The following is a 6,000-nucleotide window of genomic DNA, read 5'->3' on the forward strand; positions in this document are numbered from 1 at the left end:
TGCTTCCTGTGCCTGCTCTCCTCCGCAATCACACATCATCTCGTACTCACACCACTTCTCTGGAGGAGGTCCAAGCCAGACCAAAGGAAAGCACAAAGCAAAGCACTGGGGAGACCCTTATCTCTCCTGCCAAGCTGGTGACGGCCATGGAAACCCGCCCATTGCCGGGATACCACATCAGGAATTCTTATTGATCCAAGCCAGGCCGTTGGGACGATATCAACAAAACAACCATAAACAAAGAGCTAAGAGATTTATCTGTCACACACAGACAGAGTCACACACAAAGCTGTTCTGCTTGTTGTGTCAAGCAACAATCTGAGCTATTTCTGTCTATGACTGGAGCTAAAATATAGTATGTTTTTTCGTAGGGGCATAGATAGTAATGTCGGTACGGTGTTTTGTAAGGTCAAAGTGACCTTGACCTTTAATCACTAAAACTTGAGTTGTAAAACATAATGCCTTCAGCCATGGTTATCACCGCCGGAGAGGCATTAAAAAAGATATGCATGCAGACAAAGGAGAGAAATGAGAGTTGGACTCAAACTCAGAGTGAAAGAGACGACCTGATAGAGACAGAGATGCAGAGAGAGAAAGAGAGAGAGAGAGAGAGAAAGCCAGAAGTGGATAATGTTTCAGTGTCCTGAATTTCCTCAGTAACCTGCACACATGTCAAAGACTGAGTTTCCATTATTCCACCTGAAAGCCTCAGAAACACACACACACCCACGCACACACACGCACACACACACACACACACACACACACACAGATATAGAGGATGGTGTGTGTAAATATATTAAACTGTATCTGTGTGCAGGACAGTGTATGTGTGTGTGTGTGGTTGTGTGAGTGTGGGTGTCTGTGTAAAAGCAGAGGGGAAAAAAATGGGCCTGAGGAATTTCAGCTCTTAAACAATCAGGTAGTTACTATTAATCACCCAGCTACGGCTCAGCAAGCTCAGGAATGTGGCCTTTAAACACACACACACGAAACCCAGAGTGAATAACTTCCAGCTCGTTTTACCTGTATGTACTTATTTGCACATAAAACCAAATACCTCCAGATTAACTGAGAGCAGAGCTGAATTGTGTTTAAAAAAAAAAAAAAATCTGTAACACCGTCAGTGCTAACGGCATGAACGCTTCCAGTGGAATTTCACTTGCCTGTAGTCGGCACCCACATGTTGCAGGAGAGCTGTGCCTATAGGCCACTGAGTGAGGGGTGACAGAGGGGGCATACTGGGGGGCCACTGGGAGGCTTAAGGGCAATGTGAGGACAATGTGACCCAAGGGCCTCTCTCTCTCTCTCTCGCTCGCTCTCAGAACTCTGACTGAAGACAGAAGAGCGAGAGAAAGTCAGAGATTGTGAGAGAGAAGGAGAAAGAGAGAGAGACAGAGAGAGAGAGAGAGAGAGAGAAAACACTGGCTCTTTTGTGTGACCTATAAGACAGAGAGAGACCAACACTCCTTTTCTCTCTCTCTCTCTCTCTCTCTCGCTCTCTCTCTCTCTCTGCTCAATCAGCCCTATCCTGCTGTGTAATGTGCACCTGCTTGGCCTGCAAGTCATCACACAAACACACACACACACACAATAAAGGAGCTGGGTTAAAGGGAGAGACAGAAGCAGTCCACATAAGACAAAAAGCGTCTCTCCACTGTTTCTCTACACCACTGCTACTATAAAGAGTTGGGAAGGCCTTTTTCTTTCATCTTTGCCTCAGTCTATTTATTTCAATGTTTCTTATTTTTTATTTCCTTATTTATGCACATATACAGAGTGATTTTGAGATTGATGGGTGAGGGGGTGGTGGGACGGGATTGGAAGCCTGTTGGAAAGCTGCCTTTTAAAAATAAAAAGGCAGCTTTCACATTAGGACAAAGATGAATTCGAAATGGACATTCCAGACCAAATCTAATCGCATCAGTTCCCCTTAAAATACTGCCCCAGTCCATGAGTATTTATATCATTTGTCTAAAACAAAGACTTTCATTCTTATTCTTCTTTTATTCCAAAAAGCTTCAATGCTTTTCAATTAACTTTGAACTTTTTTGCTGAGCAGTCCTATATGAATGGTATGATTTAAAGCTGGTTATTCCCTATAACTGGGCCAATCGGTTATGTAACTGGTGCCATGAATTTCATGAATAAGTCACAGAGAACAGACTCCCTGAGGACTCCTCTGGAAATAGTTCCACGCTGTCACAAAGAACTCAGCGAAGACTTCTTGAAAGAAAAGATGCTTAAGAACATACTGTGGAAGTCTATTGTATCTTACATTGGTATTTTTCTTTTGAGCGTGTGTGTGTGTGTGTGTTTGTGTGTATGTGTGTGTGTGAGTGCGGTGCCTATGTGGTAGAGAAGGCAAACGTCTCCAATATTTATGTCCTGCAGTTAAGCAGCTGTCGAGCCACGATTTGGGAATTACAGTAGGACAGGAGCCGAAGAAGAAGACAGCTACTGTAAAACACTCTGAAGCCACGAGAGAAAAAGAACGTGAGAATGTGAAATACTGAGAGACGGAAAGAGAGAGAGTACAGAGGGTGAGAGTGAAGGAAAACACGGGAGCTAATGTCTCATTTTCTCTCTGGAGAGTGGTCACTGTGGACACGATGAGAGGAAGCACAAGCAGACCACAGGAACACTTAATGTGACACTCGCCGATGGAAAGAACAGATATGTTATGAAAAGAGGAGACATGACAGACTTCCATTTTCTTTGGTTTATGCTTCCCAACAAAAAGTTGTTTTTATTTAACACCACAATATAAAAAACCCACTCTGTTCAAAGTCAGCTTTAACCCAGATAGGTCGCATAAAAAAAATCTTGTGGGAGCAATTGTGCTGGATTCCAAGGTGAAACTAATTTCAGTCCCAGACAGAGATAAAAAGATGTCGACAAAAAGAAGCTCCCTTTCCCCTGTGTTTGTGTGTGTGTGTGTGTGTGGGGGGGGGGGGGGGGTGTGTGGTGTGTGTGTGTGTGTGTGTGTGTCTGTGTGTGTGTGTGTGTGTGTGTGTGTGTGTGTTTGTGTGCAGCAGGCATAACTGTGACATATGCCACTGAATCCGTCCTAAACTTTGTAGTGGTTTTTTTCTCTTTGCTCTCAGGGCCGGCTCCGCTGCTCTCGACTCATGACTACTGAGAGGATTTTCCACAGTATAGAGAGGAGGAGGAGGAGGAGGAGGAGGAGGAGGAAGAGAAGAAGAAGCAGTGCTAGTTATTGCATTAACCGCCACACTCAACCGACTAACATTCGTGCACGATTTCCAAACCATCCATTATTCATTACTCCCTGCTGCCTTTCCTCAATCGTATTCAGAGTCTGGAGCCGAGAGATGAGGATGAGAGAGGCATGTTCTGGTTGCAGCGTTACAGGTCTCACCCAGGAGTGCACGCTTTAAGAAATACATTCAGCGCACAAAATATCAGGAGCTCGTTCTGGCTATAAAAGCTACTTTCAAATATCCTCAATGCAACTTTCATGGGTTTCTAAGTTTAGACATCGTTTCAGGTCCTGCAGTTGACAAATTATACATCTTCCCTGTCCCGGGGAAGTGACTGAACTGACGGGAATTAGCAGTGAATCACAGCTTTGGCTTGGGGGTGTTTGTGATATAAAATGTAAGTGGCCCTGAAGTGCAAAACACAAAACAACAACAAATTACAAAACACAACTGCAATTCACTCCTTCCAGAAAAGGTAAGTGCTATCAACAGGGCTCATCGCTAATTGGATAAATGCCTTTTTCCCAAATGATTTATTGTTGAGTTTTCTACTTCTTTGTTGTGTTTTCCATTTTTGCTTTGTATGTTCCTATTTTCCATTATGTTTCTTTATTTACTGATCTTCTTTCTTATTTGAAAACTTGTTTTGAAAAATGCACCAACTTCCTTCTCTTGGCAAGTGAATATTACCTTATTGCATACAGCACAAGATAAATTCACCAAAACCCAGTTTAACTGGAGCCTAGATTTTAAGAATGAAACCCAAAACCACATCAAATGGCAATCCAACGCAGATGACACAATACAATTTTATCAAATTTGATTGTGGTCTCCACAGACAGAGAAACAGGACATGCTCAATGACACATGTGATTCAGTGTGTGTCCGTTCATCTGTCCTTGTCCTGGCAGCTTCAGCTTCCACTCAGAACATGATGGATTTGGCAAGAGCAGAAAACGAATGGCAACACTACGGGAGTAAAAACAAACAAACATCATAATATTAATAAGCACTAATGCTATTTGAACGAATGCAGGTGCAAAGAGAAGGAATAGATTGTCCCTCCGATTATGTCCTTCCTCTGTGGGACATCAGACTGTCTGTCTCGGAAGTCTGTGACCTTGAGGGTAGTCCCCCACCGCACACACACACACGCACACACACACACACACAGACACACACACACTGTGTTCACATATTCAGAGGTGGAGCAACGACAGGTATGTATTAAAAGATGAAGAAATGCACGAAGCAAATGTGAGTAATGCAACTGAACTTGCCTTTCAGCTCCTTCATTCCAGTGTATTTACTCCGAAAACACACGCACGCACACACACGCACACAGTGACAGAGAGCGAGAGACTGACTACATGTCAATAAAGCCAGTGTAAAGATGTAGTCATGGGACACCATAGTGTTTTCACAGGACAGACTCAAACATACGCTATAGACACTATGTTCCATGTGTGTTTGTGTAATCTTGCAGCAGCAGGTGAGTGTAAACACACTCTCTAAATATGCAACGTTTCACAACTGAACCCGATAACACATCCAGTCACCTCTCATATCCACCTGCGCGATCCCTTCTGTCTGTCCCTGCGTAAAATATATCTGCCTCACGGTTTCCACCTCAGCCGCTCAACTTTCCCGACATCACGGAATGTGGGTGGCATTCATGCTTTTCCCCCCGGCAACGCGATTCTTTCTCCACCGACGGTCAGAGAGCCACCCAGCACCGAAGCCAGAAGCACAACTGATCCATCTCCACACACCTCCAGAGGACAGCGGGCAGCTTACCTGCTCCACGCCGGCCGAGGACGCACCGGATACCGAATGTGGAGCTCCGCTCAGCACCTCCAGTCCTCCAAACCCTCCGTCCATCCAGCGCTGCACATAGGAGCCCACATTACACCCCTGTACAGCTCCCCCCCACCACACAAACACACGCGCACACACATAGCAAGCCTTGACGTTCATCCTCACTGCCCAACATTCGCAAGTGCGCCATCGTGCGGCCGATCAGAGAGCACCTCGCAACAGGTGGATGGAGGTAGGGACAGGTGTGTGTACAAGTACTGTCAGATAATACAACAAGTACCAGGACGACTTGTGACTTTTAACAAATGTTACCTGTTGAATCATACATAGGCTGAGTAAATCGATGATGTTTTTTAAGAAAGATGGAAAGAAAGAAAGAAAGAAAGAAAGAAAGATCTTGATCTACTGCCAATTCTTGGGCGTATGATCTAAAAGTGGTGGAATGTAACAAAGAAGAAAAAATTTCATTTTTTTTGGATAGTTTTTGATTTCACTCCACTACATGTATATCAGCTGGTATCTGTACTTCCTACTACACTACATATTTAAAATACCTTTTGTGACATCTTCACTTTGTTTTAGTTTTTTATATCTATAGTAATCAACAGATATATTTATACACAGTAATCAACAATGAGAGGGGAATTGATTTGGGGCTGGTAGCATTGGAAGGATTTGGAAGTGACCACCATGACTCTGCCATAATGATGTAGTTGTCTATTTCAATAGGGAAAAAGTTACACTCAGCAATTACCTTTAATACTTGACATATATTAAGAGCAAGTACGTATTTCCTTTTATTTAAGTAGAAAAGTTAATCTGGTACTATTACTTTAACTTTTTGTATTTTTAATTGTACTTTTACTTTCATAAAACATGAGAGTACTTCCTCCAGCACTATAATCTGATAACCCTTTTACAGGAGATCTTAAAGGCAGCATGTGGCCACACAGAGGGG

At 43.5% G+C, this 6,000-nt stretch overlaps 1 protein-coding gene across 1 annotated transcript in view; it reads right to left on the reverse strand.

Moving 5' to 3' along the window:
• Positions 1 to 5,104, reverse strand: part of veph1 (ventricular zone expressed PH domain-containing 1) — a 75,646-nt gene extending 70,542 nt beyond the window's left edge. The window contains exon 1 of the mRNA XM_062386622.1: positions 5,022 to 5,104. The gene's annotated coding sequence lies outside the window, so the exon portion shown is untranslated. The remainder of the gene's footprint in view (positions 1 to 5,021) is intronic.
• Between the last annotated feature and the right edge of the window lie 896 nt (positions 5,105 to 6,000).

Source organism: Platichthys flesus, chromosome 4 (genome assembly GCF_949316205.1).
Source record: "Platichthys flesus chromosome 4, fPlaFle2.1, whole genome shotgun sequence".
NCBI classification, from domain to species: domain Eukaryota; kingdom Metazoa; phylum Chordata; class Actinopteri; order Pleuronectiformes; family Pleuronectidae; genus Platichthys; species Platichthys flesus.